At 45.0% G+C, this 17712-nt stretch overlaps 1 protein-coding gene across 1 annotated transcript in view; it reads left to right on the forward strand.

The window, feature by feature from the left end:
* Window positions 1-17712, forward strand: part of LOC142245932 (sterol 4-C-methyltransferase strm-1-like) — a 164807-nt gene that overhangs the window by 588 nt on the left and 146507 nt on the right. The window lies entirely within an intron of this gene.

Here is a 17712-nt window from a genome sequence, read left to right on the forward strand (position 1 = left end):
CATATAGGACAATTGTTGCCCAAAAAGGAAATATCAGTGCACAGAAATACAAACAATATATGTCTAAGTGACAATGTGTGTCTAATAAGGAAGACAATAAATATCTATGTAAGATGTTAAATGTGCAAAGATGGCTGATAGTCACAATATATACCGTAATAGTAACAGGGAAAGAAGAGCGAGTGGAAAAAAATATAGCATTACCTCCTGCAGGGTGTGGAGCCAAGCCACGAGATGGACAAGAGCATCCCAGCACCAGTGAGGAAAGCTTCTTCAGGGAAAATTATTGATTGCTGTCAGTGAGAGAAACAAAAATATACATATTCTTAAAGTTGTGATACCTTTTAATGGCTAACTAAAATGAAATAAAATGGTTTTACAAGGCAAGCTTTCGAGACTCCTTAGGTCTCTTCATCAGGCATGGTATGACAAAATATCTGAAGAAACACAAATATATACACAAACAGAGCAGAGGGATGACATAATAAAAGGACATCTAAATAAATAAATACTGAGCTTAGAAAGTGAATCCTTAATTAGCTTTGATTACTGGTGTGAAAGCTTTATTGTCCCAATATCCATGTAGGATTAGAGGCCTTGTCCCCTCAGTCTCTGGAGCAGATCCCTCAGATTCTGTAGTGTGTCATAAATCCTCCTGACAGGCTGAGCCCTGTGTGCACAGAGTTAAACACTGTAATGAAGTTGTGTTCCCAGACCCTTCGATGGTTCTGTGATCTGAAGTTGCCTTTTAATATGACAACTTTCATGTGGTTTGTGTTCTGTCCTGAAGCACAGAAATGTTTGGCCACAGGTAAATAGTTTTTTTTGTCTGTAATTGTATGGTGGTTAGATCTCATTTTTGCTCCCAGTCTCTGTCCTATTTTTCCAACATAGAGACCCCCAATAGGACATATCGTGCACAGGATTAAGTACACCACTGTTATGATTCTTGGACCGAGGAGGATCAAAAAATGCGGAATCCCAAAAAGGTAACAGAGTGGCTGGAAACTTAACGGACTGCAGACCTGATCCTGACACACAACTAACAGTAGCCATGGGGCGTGCCTACGATGACCTGGACGCCTCGACAAAGCCAGAGAACTAAATAATCTCACAGATAGAAATATAATAAAGCTAATCTGCCTCTGAGTAGTCCCCAAAGATAGATAGATAGCCCCCCACATGTAAAGGCTACGGTGATATAGAAAAATACAATACAAAGCCAGAAAAGATAGTTTCAGCAAAGGTGAGGCCCAAACTATCTTTTTAGGAAAGGATAGGAAAGAGCAACTATCTGCAGCCATAAAAACCCTAATATATACCAGAACTACTGGTATGGAAAAAATCCTGAGGTCACACAACCTCTCCCCCACTGTACCAGTACTCAGATGTTACTGGGATCCAAAAACACTAATACAGATGTGGGACTGGATTAGTACCAAGCATGACAAACACAAACCTTGTAGAATCATGGAGCTAAGTATACAGACACTTCCAGCAGGGAATGATCACATTCCACCACAAGCTCCACACAGACAAAATAGGAATCATGCATTAGTATCAAAACAGAAAAAGCAACAAGAAAGTGGAAAACAAACAGCAGAGGTACAAAGATCACTTATCTGAGAGTAGTTCTGGAAGTGAGCAGAGCTGGTTACAGAATGTCCTTAACGCATAGGAGCAATTGACCACTGGCAAGTAACAAGAGAAAGCTGCTAAGTTAAACAGCCCAATCTGACCCTGATTGCCAGTCCTCTGCAGGTGTGTCGCTTTCATTCCACAGATCAACTGCCCCGCCAGCACTGACCACAAGAGGGAGCCCCAAACTAGAAAACGTATTCACAACACACCACATTGGAGAAGGAACATGTGAATGTCCCAGGAATCTTATGGTCTTTCTATGTGTTAGGGATCTAAATCCAGTCTTTGGTCTCTACATGAATGCAGGTTTTGCAGCTCTTTATATTGCAAGGATAAGATCCTCTTGGTGTGTCTGAGGGCATTGAGCTTCGGATCATGATGCTTCTTAAATTAGGAGGCTGCCTGTAGCAGAGCAATGCAGGATCTTTGAATATTGTTTTTAACCGGTTATCCTTGTGTAGCAAGTGGTGAAGTTTCTTGGCCGTTCTTCTCAGTACCTCAAGCTGTGGGTTGTAGGTCACTACCAGAGGTACTCAACTATTTTCCTCTTTTTGTTTGTATTGAACCAGTTCACTTCTAGGGGTCCTTGTGGCTTTAATGATCTGATCATCAATAGAGGTGGGGTGGTAGCCTTGGTTTAAAAATGTCTTTTTAAGGTGGGTTAAGTGTTCATCTCTGTCTGCTGGGCTGGAACAGATACGGTTATATCTGAGGGCCTGGCTGTAGACAATGGACTCTTTAATGTGTTTGGGGTGGAAGCTATCCCATCTGAGGTATGTGGGATGGTCAATAGGTTTCCGATACACTGATGTCTGGATTGATCCATTTTGAATTTTTATGGTTGTATCCAGGAAGTTGATTTCTGATTTTGAGGTGTCCAATGTTAAGTTTACAGTAGGATGAAATGCGTTGAATTTTTCATGGAATTTTAGAAGCTCTTGTTCAGACTCAAGATTATTAAGATATCATCAATGTAATGGAAATATGCCAATGGTTGAGGGAGCAGGATGTTAAAAAGTCATTTTCCAGTTTAGCCATTAAAAGATTGGCATACTGTGGTGCCATTTTGCTTCCCATAGCAGTTCCTGTGCATTGTAGATATACAGTAGCTCCTCGCCAAAAGAGAAAAAGTTGTGTGTGACGTTGAATCTGGTGAGTCTTAATAGACTCAGAAGGGATCCCATTAGCTTAAAGAAACATTTGGCAGGTGGTTAGTCCATCTTCCTGTGGGATGTTAGAATATAAGGATATCACATCCATGGCGGCTAAGATGGTACACTCGGGTAGGGGACCTATTTTAGATATCTTTTTTAAAAGGTCAGTGGTGTCCTATATATAGCTGGCTGTTTTCCTTACCAGTGGCTTAAGGACATTTTCTACCCACCCAGAGATTCTTTCAGTGTGTTTCCATCCCTGAGATGATTGGCCTCCCTGGGTTACCTGGCTTATGAATCTAGGAAAGCATATAGAAAATTCCCATCCTTGGCTTCTCAGGTATTCGGTCCAGAAGGTTTGTGGAATCTGTACCCAGACATCTGATGACTCTTGTCAACTCCCTCACATATATTTGGGGTTGGGTCATCATCCAGTCTGGTGCAGTACTGTATATCCGTCAGTCGTCTCTTAATACGGCCGTGCATAGTTGAGTCTCTGTCCCTTGTGTGCTGCAGTGAGTAGTGTCCGGGTAACCCGCCTAACCTAATAGTAAGGGCGTGATAATAGGTTGCTGGCTGGATACCATGCGCATACGAGTGTGAACTATGCGCGCCACTAGTGTGCAATTTACCTTGCACCTGTGAAGTGTCCATCATGTTGAGAGGTTTGTCTGCATCCTGTTGGTGCATTAGATGTGTTGGCCTGGGCTAACTGGACTGGTTGCCCTCTTTTTTGCTGTGAGTATATTACATTTTTGGAGGAGTTTTTATCTCCTCTTTCTGTTGCTATTTTTTGATAAATATTAGTGTAGGGATCCACAAGCATGAGGATCCATGATGAGGATTGTGGGCTTATGTACATTGGCCAATTTACTAACTAATACCTCATATATATTTGAAATATATTTTTTGCACCTTTTTTTAACACGGGGTGCAGCCGGGCCTCTTAATACGGCCGTGCATAGTGGAGTCTCTGTCCCTTGTGTGCTGCAGTGAGTAGTGTCCGGGTAACCCGCCTAACCTAATAGTAAGGGCGTGATAATAGGTTGCTGGCTGGATACCATGCGCATACGAGTGTGAACAGTGCCCTATGCGCGCCACTAGTGTGCAATTTACCTTGCACCTGTGAAGTGTCCATCATGTTGAGAGGTTTGTCTGCATCCTGTTGGTGCATTAGATGTGTTGGCCTGGGCTAACTGGACTGGTTGCCCTCTTTTTTGCTGAGAGTATATTACATTTTTGGAGGAGTTTTTATCTCCTCTTTCTGTTGCTATTTTTTGATAAATTTTAGTGTAGGGACCCACAAGCATGAGGATCCGTGATGAGGATTGTGGGCTTATGTACATTGGCCAATTTACTAACTAATATCTCATATATATTTGAAATATATTTTTTGCACCTTTTTTTAACACGGGGTGCAGCCGGGCCTCTTAATACGGCCGTGCATAGTGGAGTCTCTGTCCCTTGTGTGCTGCAGTGAGTAGTGTCTGGGTAACCCGCCTAACCTAATAGTAAGGGCGTGATAATAGGTTGCTGGCTGGATACCATGCGCATACGAGTGTGAACAGTGCCCTATGCGCGCCACTAGTGTGCAATTTACCTTGCACCTGTGAAGTGTCCATCATGTTGAGAGGTTTGTCTGCATCCTGTTGGTGCATTAGATGTGTTGGCCTGGGCTAACTGGACTGGTTGCCCTTTTTTTTGCCTCTGAGTAGTCCCCAAAGATAGATAGATAGCCCCCCACATGTAAAGGCTACGGTGATATAGAAAAATACAATACAAAGCCAGAAAAGATAGTTTCAGCAAAGGTGAGGCCCAAACTATCTTTTTAGGAAAGGATAGGAAAGAGCAACTATCTGCAGCCATAAAAACCCTAATATATACCAGAACTACTGGTATGGAAAAAATCCTGAGGTCACACAACCTCTCCCCCACTGTACCAGTACTCAGATGTTACTGGGATCCAAAAACACTATATAGCAGGATGGGGCATATGCCAGGATGGGTTATATAGAAGGATGGGGCCACATGCCTGGATGGGGTATATAGCAGGATGCGGCCATATGCCAGTATATAGCAGGATGCGGCCATATGCCAGGATGACGGTATATAGCAAGATGTGGGCTATACCAGGAAGAGGGACATATACTGAATATACAAGGCAGGAGGATCATTACCAGGATAGGGTACCTTAGTAGAGAATTTTGGGACATTACCCCCATACCAGTGTCAGCAGCAGATCCTCGCCCCATAACAGTGTGTCATGACCACATTTTTTGCTTAAAATTTTATTTTCCTCCTCTAAAACCAGGGTGCGTCTTATGGTCCAGTGCGTCTTATAGTCCGAAAAATACGGTAATAGTAACAGGGAAAGAAGAGCGAGTGGAAAAAAATATAGCATTACCTCCTGCAGGGTGTGGAGCCAAGCCACGAGATGGACAAGAGCATCGCAGCACCAGTGAGGAAAGCTTCTACAGGGAAAATTATTGATTGCTGTCAGTGAGAGAAACAAAAATATACATATTCTTAAAGTTGTGATACCTTTTAATGGCTAACTAAAATGAAATAAAATGGTGTTACAAGGCAAGCTTTCGAGACTCCTTAGGTCTCTTCATCAGGCATGGTATGACAAAATATCTGAAGAAACACAAATATATACACAAACAGAGCAGAGGGATGACATAATAAAAGGACATCTAAATAAATAAATACTGAGCTTAGAAAGTGAATCCTTAATTAGCTTTGATTACTGGTGTGAAAGCTTTATTGTCCCAATATCCATGTAGGATTAGAGGCCTTGTCCCCTCAGTCTCTGGAGCAGATCCCTCAGATTCTGTAGTGTGTCATAAATCCTCCTGACAGGCTGAGCCCTGTGTGCACAGAGTTAAACACTGTAATGAAGTTGTGTTCCCAGACCCTTCGATGGTTCTGTGATCTGAAGTTGCCTTTTAATATGACAACTTTCATGTGGTTTGTGTTCTGTCCTGAAGCACAGAAATGTTTGGCCACAGGTAAATAGTTTTTTTTGTCTGTAATTGTATGGTGGTTAGATCTCATTTTTGCTCCCAGTCTCTGTCCTATTTTTCCAACATAGAGACCCCCAATAGGACATATCGTGCACAGGATTAAGTACACCACTGTTATGATTCTTGGACCGAGGAGGATCAAAAAATGCGGAATCCCAAAAAGGTAACAGAGTGGCTGGAAACTTAACGGACTGCAGACCTGATCCTGACACACAACTAACAGTAGCCATGGGGCGTGCCTACGATGACCTGGACGCCTCGACAAAGCCAGAGAACTAAATAATCTCACAGATAGAAATATAAGAAAGCTAATCTGCCTCTGAGTAGTCCCCAAAGATAGATAGATAGCCCCCCACATGTAAAGGCTACGGTGATATAGAAAAATACAATACAAAGCCAGAAAAGATAGTTTCAGCAAAGGTGAGGCCCAAACTATCTTTTTAGGAAAGGATAGGAAAGAGCAACTATCTGCAGCCATAAAAACCCTAATATATACCAGAACTACTGGTATGGAAAAAATCCTGAGGTCACACAACCTCTCCCCCACTGTACCAGTACTCAGATGTTACTGGGATCCAAAAACACTAATACAGATGTGGGACTGGATTAGTACCAAGCATGACAAACACAAACCTTGTAGAATCATGGAGCTAAGTATAGAGACACTTCCAGCAGGGAATGATCACATTCCACCACAAGCTCCACACAGACAAAATAGGAATCATGCATTAGTATCAAAACAGAAAAAGCAACAAGAAAGTGGAAAACAAACAGCAGAGGTACAAAGATCACTTATCTGAGAGTAGTTCTGGAAGTGAGCAGAGCTGGTTACAGAATGTCCTTAACGCATAGGAGCAATTGACCACTGGCAAGTAACAAGAGAAAGCTGCTAAGTTAAACAGCCCAATCTGACCCTGATTGCCAGTCCTCTGCAGGTGTGTCGCTTTCATTCCACAGATCAACTGCCCCGCCAGCACTGACCACAAGAGGAAGCCCCAAACTAGAAAACGTATTCACAACACACCACATTGGAGAAGGAACATGTGAATGTCCCAGGAATCTTATGGTCTTTCTATGTGTTAGGGATCTAAATCCAGTCTTTGGTCTCTACATGAATGCAGGTTTTGCAGCTCTTTATATTGCAAGGATAAGATCCTCTTGGTGTGTCTGAGGGCATTGAGCTTCGGATCATGATGCTTCTTAAATTAGGAGGCTGCCTGTAGCAGAGCAATGCAGGATCTTTGAATATTGTTTTTAACCGGTTATCCTTGTGTAGCAAGTGGTGAAGTTTCTTGGCCGTTCTTCTCAGTACCTCAAGCTGTGGGTTGTAGGTCACTACCAGAGGTACTCAACTATTTTCCTCTTTTTGTTTGTATTGAACCAGTTCACTTCTAGGGGTCCTTGTGGCTTTAATGATCTGATCATCAATAGAGGTGGGGTGGTAGCCTTGGTTTAAAAATGTCTTTTTAAGGTGGGTTAAGTGTTCATCTCTGTCTGCTGGGCTGGAACAGATACGGTTATATCTGAGGGCCTGGCTGTAGACAATGGACTCTTTAATGTGTTTGGGGTGGAAGCTATCCCATCTGAGGTATGTGGGATGGTCAATAGGTTTCCGATACACTGATGTCTGGATTGATCCATTTTGAATTTTTATGGTTGTATCCAGGAAGTTGATTTCTGATTTTGAGGTGTCCAATGTTAAGTTTACGGTAGGATGAAATGCGTTGAATTTTTCATGGAATTTTAGAAGCTCTTGTTCAGACTCAAGATTATTAAGATATCATCAATGTAATGGAAATATGCCAATGGTTGAGGGAGCAGGATGTTAAAAAGTCATTTTCCAGTTTAGCCATTAAAAGATTGGCATACTGTGGTGCCATTTTGCTTCCCATAGCAGTTCCTGTGCATTGTAGATATACAGTAGCTCCTCGCCAAAAGAGAAAAAGTTGTGTGTGACGTTGAATCTGGTGAGTCTTAATAGACTCAGAAGGGATCCCATTAGCTTAAAGAAACATTTGGCAGGCGGTTAGTCCATCTTCCTGTGGGATGTTAGAATATAAGGATACCACATCCATGGCGGCTAAGATGGTACACTCGGGTAGGGGACCTATTTTAGATATCTTTTTTAAAAGGTCAGTGGTGTCCTATATATAGCTGGCTGTTTTCCTTACCAGTGGCTTAAGGACATTTTCTACCCACCCAGAGATTCTTTCAGTGTGTTTCCATCCCTGAGATGATTGGCCTCCCTGGGTTACCTGACTTATGAATCTAGGGAAGCATATAGAAAATTCCCATCCTTGGCTTCTCAGGTATTCGGTCCAGAAGGTTTGTGGAATCTGTACCCAGACATCTGATGACTCTTGTCAACTCCCTCACATATATTTGGGGTTGGGTCATCATCCAGTCTGGTGCAGTACTGTATATCCGTCAGTTGTCTGTTTGCTTCTTTAATGTAATCTGTTGTATTCAAGAGATCTATGGTACCCCTTTATCTACTGGCTTAATAGTGATTTCCTTTTTTTTTTCCTGTTTTTCTTCAGGCTGTGAATTGCCCTTCTCTCCTGCAGACGGATATTAGATGTTTCCTTTGCTTTTTTGTCCAATATCGTGGACTGTACTGAATATCTAAATGAGTCAATATACTGGTCCAAAATGGTGTTGCGGCCAGGAGGAGGTTTTCTTGTTCTCTATTTTGATTTGTGTGTGGCTGTTTGGAAGCCTCAAGTCTTCTTTAGCATCAAAGAACTCCTTCAGTCTCATTGTTCCATGTCTCTACAAAGCTATGTTTTGTCTAGAGGTTTTGTAGGATAAAATGTGAGACCTCTGGAAAGCACACTGAGTACTAGATTAGTGGATTTGTAGGATGACAAATTAATAACACAGCTGACTGTACCTGTGTTCCTCTGGCAGTTTTTCTCTATGTTGTTGTGTTTAGGAGGAATTTGGCTGGTGCTTGAGAAAAATCCTGATTTCAGCCGAAGTTTGTGGAGTTTATTTTTCTTCAAAACTTTTACAAAACCTCTAGACAAAACAGAGCTTTTTGCTTTAATACAAACAAAAAGAAGAAAATAGTCGAGTACCTCTGGTGGTGACCTACAACCCACAGCTTGAGGTACTGAAAAGAACGGCCAAGAAACGTCACCAAATTCTACACAAGGATTACTGGTTAAAAACAATATTCAAAGATATTCAAAGATCCTCCATTGCTGTGCTACAGGCAAGCTCCTAATTTAAGAAGCATCATGATCTGAAGCTCAATGCTCTCAGACACACCAAGAGGAACTTATCCTTGCAATATACAGAGCTGCAAAACCTGCACTCATGTAGAGACCAAAGACTGGATACAGATCCCTAACACACAGCAGGACAATAAGATTCCTGGGACATTCACATGTTCCTCCTCCAATGTGGTGTACTTAATCCTGTTCACTATATGTCCTATTGGGGGTCTCCATGTTGGGTTAACAGGACAGAGACTGAGAGCAAGAATGAGATCTCACCGCCACACAATTATAGACACACAAAAAAAAACATTTACCTGTGGCCAAATATTTCTGTGCTTCCGGAGTCAACATAAACCACATGAAAGTTGTCATATTAAAGGGAACTTCAGATCACAGAACCATCAAAGGGTCTGGGAACACAAATTCATTACAATGTTTAATTCTGTGCACACAAGACTCAGCCTGTCAAGAGGATTTATGACACACTACAGAATCTGAGGGATCTGCTCCAGAGAGGGCACAAGGCCTCTGATCCTACATGGATATTGGGACAATAAAGCTTTCACACCACTAATCAAAGCTAATTAAGGATTCACTTTCTAAGCTCAGTATTTATTTATTTAGATGTCCTTTCATTATGCCAGCCCTCTGCTCTGTTTGTGTATATATTTGTGTTTCTTCAGATATTTTGTCATACCATGCCTGATGAAGAGACCTAAGGAGTCTCGAAAGCTTGCCTTGTAACTAGAGTTAAGTGATGTTCAATGTTCGAGGTTCTCCAATTTCACATTCGAGTGATTTTTGGGGGTGCTTGAGATCGAACTCGAACGCAAGCTTTTTGCTAAAAGCTCGATAGCTCGAGTGACGTTCGATAACGGTTCGATCAGCAAAAAGCCTAGCTAGTTACTAGCTGGCTTTTCACTGTAATAGTGTGAGTCACTGTGATTCACACTATTATCAAATTTCAGCGTATAGTGTGTGGGGGGACGCGGATGTGGTGCTGAAAGAATGCCGATCGCCATTTTTTTTTTCCTAATTGCGCATGCAGTGGGGCGGGCCAGGATGTCAGCCAATCACAGACACACACACAGCTAAGGGGATTTTTGCCAGACAAGCAAGGGCATATGTAATAGGCTGTGAATGTCACATGTCCTTGCCTTATAAAGTACGGCCATTTTACCTGTCGCCGCCATTATCTGTCTTCTGCGTGTGGGTGACAGTCACCGCTCACGCTGCTGCCACCGATCCTGCTGTGTGCGCTATAGACATAGTGCAAGCTACACAGCGCTGTAGGGATTAGGGACTGCTTGTTATTTCAGCCCTTTTCAGGGCTGATTTCCAGGTGTTCATAGCCATAGCTGCTAGGCAGGTCCGTGCAAACGCTGTGTACAGCTTTAGATAACAGCGTCTGTGTACCTCAGCTCAGGGAATTCCTTGCTGCATTTCATGATTAGGAGGGATAGAAAGTTAGTGTTCCTTTCCTGCCCTGGTACCCACAGAACCCGGGCACTGTACCCACCTGCACAGTTTTGCCACGCTATTTTATTTGCCCAAAGAGCTGACACTTTTTCTGCCATCCTAAAAATGTCTGGAGCACTAAGTTAGTGTTCCTTTCCTGTCCACTGACTCACAGAACCCGGGCACTGTAGCCACCTGCACACTTTTGCCACGCTATTTTATTTGCCCAAAGAGCTGACACTTTTTCTGCCATCCTAAAAGTGTCTGGAATACTAAGTTAGTGTTCCTTTCCTGTCCACTGACTCACAGAACCCGGGCACTGTACCCACCTGCACACTTTTGCCACTCTATTTTATTTGCAAACTGTGCTGCCACTGTTAGGGGCATACAAAAATTGTCTGTGATAGTCAGTGTTGGCTCTTCAGCTGTCTATAAAGCTAGACCACCTCTGCATTGTACACACCTGTCCATTTTTGATACGCAATTCTAATTGCAAACTGTGCTGCCACTGTTAGGGGCATACTAAAATTATCTGTGATAGTCAGTGTTAGTTCTTCAGCTGTCTATAAAGCTAGACCACCTCTGCATTGTACACACCTGTTGATTTTTGATACGCAATTCTAATTGCAAACTGTGCTGTCACTGTTAGGGGCATACTAAAAATGTCTGGGATAGTCAGTGTTGGTTGTTCAGCTGTCAATAAAGCTAGACCACCTGTGCAATCTACACCACCTCTCAATTTTTGCATCCACATTTTAAGTGGCCAATCTTGTCGCTAACAAAATGAGTGGCAAAATGACAGATGCTGGTGGAAAGGGGAACAGGCGTGTTGGAAAAGGAAAAAGGTTTGTGTCCGTGGGGAAGGTGGCAAAGCTACATTAACATCTGCTGAAGGTAGGCCATCTTCAAGCAAAAGTAAGATGTCCACTACTTTCCGTGGACAATCCGATGTTCTCCCTTTTTTACGGACCCGAACAACTGTAACAAAGGTAGATGATGCACAAAAAAAGAACACGCTTGAATGGATCTCAAGTGCTCCAACAAGTGCGCTCTCCTCCATCTCAACTTCAACATCCAAAAAACAACAGTCCTCTGAGTTGTCATCCCAATCACACTTGCTTTCTCCCAGCTCTCAAGTCTCCACCTGCCCTGCACAGTATAATGTAACAGAGATGGCTTAGTCTGCAGAGCTGTTCAGTCACACTATAGCCTGTGAATCAGAGGTCTGCTCCCAAGCTACAGTGAGTACAGACCAGGAAATGATCTGCAGTGATGCCCAGAAGCTTTGTGACTCAGATTCTGGCCCTGATGACCAAGTTTCTAAGCATAATGTACACCCTCATTCCCAAACTGTAACACCTGTTGGTGGAGACAATGAGGAACATACTGATGACAATGAGACGCAGATACCTGATTGGGATAACAACTTAACTATTCAGGCAGGGCAGGACGAGGTTAGGTCTGAGGGCGAGGGGAGTGCAAACACAACGATTGATGATAAAGTTCTAGATCCCACTTACTGTCAACCCACCGTCAGGCACTCGAGGAGGTCACCAGAGGCGGTGGAGGAGGATGCAACTGATGACGAAGTTACCTTGCAACTTCCTGGACAGAGTCGGAGTACTGGAAGCACGTCTACAACTGCATCCTCAGCCACAACTCTGCCTCTGAGCACAAGTCGGGGTGGCTCTGCAGGTTGCATGGCCTCTAAGCCTTGCCTAGCCTGGTCCTTTATTTGACCTTGCAAAGGATCTCCCAAATCATGTGATCTGTAACATTTGTCGGCAATATTTAAGTAGAGGCCAAAAACTCACCAGTTTGACAACTTCTTCCATGAATCATCACATGAATAACAAGCATAAGTCCCAGTGGTAAGCTCACCGTGCTGCAATGCAGCCTAGTGGAGCGGGCCAAACACCGTCTGCCCCTTCAAGTTCCTCCGCGCGCTCTTCATCTTCTATGACTGTGGGGACAGCTGTCACAACTGGTTTTACACGCAGACCTTCCACCACTGTAACCGCAACAGGCAGTTTGCTTGGTAGGTCGTCAGTTGGTTTGGAAGGGGAAACAAGTGCTGGTTTACAGCTCTCTCAGACATTGAGAGCACCAACTTTGGATGAATGCAACATCATGTCTCCGCCTGCACTTTCCTCACAGACCTGCATTTTTCCAGGGACACCCCACTCACCACCGTCTCCACACAGCAGCCACATCTCTGTCCCTCAGATGTGGACAAATAAAAGGCCATTTCCTCCGAGCCATGACAAAGCTAAGAGGTTGACTTTATCCCTCTGTATGTCTGGTGGCTGGTCACCACCATGCTATGCACGCCTGATCTTGGTTTGCAATATATTCCTCCTGTTGGTAGCTGTTCACATTCAGTTGCCTCACCCTTTTCACAGGCATTGCTAATTAAGCACCATACTTGGATCTGGTCCGCCTTTATCAATGGTTGCTGTCTGGCACTGGGAGGGTCAGTTCTGAGATAGTCTTGGTATGTGTAGAGCTTGATCTACATGCTGGGATCTGGGCTGGCCTCTATCCCCAATTGCCTCTTTTGCAACATAGAAGCGGTTATATACAGGTTACAGGTATGTGCGCTCCATTATGGTTCTGCTTTTAACTTTATCTAGGAGGCCGCATGGCACAAGAAATACATAATATAGAGTAGGACCCCCCTATTGAGATTTGCCGTGACGTTGGCAGGGGTGGCTCAAAGAACTGATCAATTATTTGCTAAAAATCTCAATTATATTATAGTACAGTTGGAATAAATCTGTGAATTTGCACTTTTTATATGATGCATACCATTTTCAGATCGTGCTGGCTCCCCTCTCTAACTTAACTATTCAGTCAGGGCAGGACGAGGTTAGGTCTGAGGGCGAGGGGAGTGCAAACACAACGCTTGATGATAAAGTTCTAGATCCCACTTACTGTCAACCCACAGTCAGGCACTCGAGGAGGTCACCAGAGGCGGTGGAGGAGGATGCAACTGACGACGAAGTTACCTTGCGCCTTCCTGGACAGAGTCTGAGTACTGGAAGCACGTCTACAACTGAATCCTCAGCCACAACTCTGCCTCTGAGCACAAGTCGGGGTGGGTCTGCAGGTCACATGGCCTCTAAGCCTTGCCTAGCCTGGTCCTTTTTTGACCTTGCAAAGGATCTCCCAAATCATGTGATCTGTAAAATTTGTCGGCAATCTATAAGTAGAGGCCAAAAACTCACCAGTTTGACAACTTCTACCATGAATCGTCACATGAATAACAAGCATAAGTCCCAGTGGTAAGCTCACCGTGCTGCAATGCAGCCTAGTGGAGCGGGCCAAACACCGTCTGCCCCTTCAAGTTCCTCCGCACGCTCTTCATCTTCTATGACTGTGGGGACAGCTGTCACAACTGGTTTTACACGCAGACCTTCCACCACTTTAACCGCAACAGGCAGTTTGCTTGGTAGGTCGGCAGTTGGTTTGGAAGGGGAAGCAAGTGCTGGTGTACAGCTCTCTCAGACATCGAGAGCACTAACTTTGGATGAATGCAACATCATGTCTCCGCCTGCACTTTTCTCACAGACCTGCATTTTTCCAGGGACACCCCACTCACCACCGTCTCCACACAGCAGCCAGATCTCTGTCCCTCAGATGTGGACAATTAAAAGGCCATTTCCTCCGAGCCATGACAAAACTAAGAGGTTGACTTTATCCCTCTGTAAGCTCTTGGCTACCAAAATGCTGCCTTTCCGCCTGGTGGACACAGAGGATTTTTGAGACCTTATGTCCATCGCAGTGCCCCAGTACCAGATGCCCACTCGCCACTACTTCTCCAAGAAAGGTGTGCCTGTGCTACACCAGCATGTCGCACACAACATCACCGCTTCCTTGAGAAACTCTGTGTGTGACCGGGTGCATTTCACCACTGATACTTGGACCAGTAAGCATGGACAGGGGCGTTACCTGTCGCTGACTGGGCACTGGGTAACTATGGTGATAGATGGAGAAGGGTCTGCTGAACAAGTCTTGCCATCCCCAAGACTTGTGCGTCATTCCTCTGTATGTCGAAGTTCCTCCACTGCTTCTGCCTCCTCAACCTCGTCTGGGTCCTGCACCTCCACCCCAAGCCTGCCTGGTCAGGCCACCTGGTTGTAACTGCGCACAAGGAATCCCACACACCTCCTTACTATGCTGGCAGCAGAGCGCAACGGCATCAGGCGGTCTTTACCTTGAAATGTCTTGGAAATAAGAGTCACACAGCAGATGAGTTGTGGTCAGCTCTGCGGTTCGAGTTTCGTATATGGTTGTCTCCACTCAACCTGCAGCCAGGGAAGGCCGTGTGCGACAATGCTGCAAACCTGGGTGCGGCCCTTCGCCGGGGCAAGGTGACACACGTGCCTTGTATGGCTCACGTGTTGAACCTTGTTGTCCGGCAATTTTTAACCCACTATCCCGGCCTAGATGGCCTTCTGCACAGGGTACGGTCACTCTCTGCTCACTTCCGCCGTTCAACCGCCGCAGCTGACCAAATTGCAGCACTCCAGAAGTCTTTCGGCCTGCCGGTTCATCGCCTAAAAATGCGATGTATCGACACGCTGGAATTCGACTCTCCACATGTTACAGCAACTGTGGCAGCACCGCCGAGCCCTGGTGCAATACGTTATGACGTATAGCCTGGGCCAACGAGATGCAGAGGTGGGGCATATAACGCTGCTGGAGTGGTCTCAGATCAAGGACCTATGCAGCCTTCTGCACAGTTTCGACATGGCGACGAATATGTTAAGCGCTAACAATGCCATTATCAGCATCACAATTCCAGTCATTTACATGCTGGAGCACACGCTAAACACTATTCGGAGTCAGGGGGTGGGACAAGAGGAAGGGGAGGAAGTACAGGAGGATTCATATGCGCAAGGGATACCAACATCTACAAGGTCCAGACGTTCATCATCACCAAGGCGGCAGGCATGGGACGGTGGGGGAGAGGGATTAACAAGGACGCATGGTAGCAGCCAAAATGTTGAGGAAGGTGCAGGAGACCATGAAGAAATGGAGGACAAACTCTCGATGGACATGGAAGACTCAGCAGATGAGGGAGATCTTGGTCAAATTTCGGTTGAACGAGGTTGGGGAGAGATGTCAGAGGAAGAAAGCACGGTTAACACCTCTACGCCACAAACACAGCGAGGACTTGGTCCGCATGGATGTGCAAGACACATGAGCGCCTTCTTGCTGCACTACCTACAACATGACCCTCAGATTGTCAAAATTAGAAGTGATGATGACTACTGGGTTGCCACACTATTAGAGTCCCCGGTACAAGTCCACATTTGGTGAAATAATTCCATCCATAGAAAGGGACGCACGTATGCAGGAGTTTTAGCAGAAGCTGTTACTCAATCTTAGCTCGGCTTTTCCACCAAAGACCAGTGGTGCACGGAGTGAATCTCCCAGTTGTAACTTGCCAAGCATGGGACTGTCTCGTCATTATCAGTCAAACCGTACCAGCAACACCGTATCTGGTGCTGGTAGCAGCAATTTTATGGAATCATTTCATAATTTTTTTAGACCATCCAATGCAAGGCCACAAGAGACAAGAAGTCTGACACATAGTCAACAGCTGGAGAGGATGATACAGGAGTATCTCCAAATGAACATCGATGCCATGACTTTGCAACTGGAGCCTTGCTCCTTTTGGGCTTCAAATCTTGAAAAATGGCCTTAGCTTGCCACTTACACCTTGGAGATCTTGTCGTGTCCCGCAGCCAGCGTTGTCTCTGAACGTGTCTTCAGTGCTGCTGGGTGTGTGCTGACAGATAAGCGCACGCGTCTGTCCAGTGACAATGTGGACAGACTAACGTTCATCAAGATGAACAAGTCATGGATCCGCAAGGACTTTACTACCCCTGTGTCATCCTGGGGAGAGTAAAGGCTGGCGTTTTTTTGACAGTGCTTGATGCAAATCAACCTGTCTAAATTGCAACTGGGGCACAAGTGATGCCACTGAAGTGGTGTCTGTGGGGCCTAATTTTTGTGAAAAAGGGAGACTCCGCTTGGAGTCCCCTTGCTGTGTTTTTAAAAACGATCCAATATGAACAAATCATGGATCAGCAAAGACTTTGCTACCTACCCCGGTGTTATCCTGGGGACAGTTAAGGCTGGCGTATTTTTGAATGTGCTTGATGCAAATGTACCTTTGAAGTGTACAACTGGGGCACAAGTGCTGCCACTGAAGTGGTGTCTGTGGGGCCCAATTTTTGGAAAAAAAGGGAGACTCCGCTTGGACTCCCCTTGCTGTGTTTTTAAAAATGAGCCAAGATGAACAAGTCATGGTTCCGGTACCCCGGTGTCATCCTGGGGACAGTTAAGGCTGGCGTATTTTTGAATGTGCTTGATGCAAATGTACCTGTGAAGTGTACAACTGGGGCACAAGTGCTGCCACTGAAGTGGTGTCTGTGATGCCCAATTTTTGGAAAAAAGGGAGACTCCGCTTGGAGTCCCCTTGCTGTGTTTTACATGATTTTAGAAGGGCATGCCATTCCTATATCTGTGTCTCCTCCTCTTTTTCCTCGTCCAGCTGTTTTGTTTTCGCATGAGTATTTGTCCTTGTCACTTTCCTATGTGTTTGTGTTGTCTTGTGAGTTGCTTGTCACCTTTTGGACACCTTTGAAGGTGTTTTCTTTGTGTTTTTATGTGTTTGTGATTGCCTCCCATTGTTTTCTATGGGGTTCGAGAGGTTCGTCGAACGGCTCGCTGAACCGAACTCGAACGCGGGCTTCGTTCGACGAACCGAACCGAACTCGAGCCTCTAGGGGTTGGCTCATCTCTACTTGTAACACCATTTTATTTTATTTTACTTAGCCATTAAAAGGTATCACAACTACAAGTGTGGCGCCCTGGACAAGCCAGGGGCCACAGAGAACAACACCAACACACCCCACACTCCCAGCAGGCACACCGAAGTCAGACACAAAACCCTTGTTGCCTTCCTCCAGGGGCTGATGTTCACACCAGGGGGTGGGCCAGGCGGTTGGCCCCGCCCACCGAGGAGTTCACAGTCCTGGAGGCGGGAAAGACAGATCAGATTAGTTGGAGAGGTGAAAGTGGAAGGAAGCGAAGTAGCAGTCGAGCAATCTGAAGTTGGTCCGGGTGTGTGGCCCGGACAGATCAGCAAGGTTGGCAGACGGTGGTGACCGTCTGCAGGAGTGGCCGATTGGAGTC

The sequence above is a fragment of the Anomaloglossus baeobatrachus genome, chromosome 7 (genome assembly GCF_048569485.1).
Source record: "Anomaloglossus baeobatrachus isolate aAnoBae1 chromosome 7, aAnoBae1.hap1, whole genome shotgun sequence".
Lineage (NCBI taxonomy): Eukaryota > Metazoa > Chordata > Amphibia > Anura > Aromobatidae > Anomaloglossus > Anomaloglossus baeobatrachus.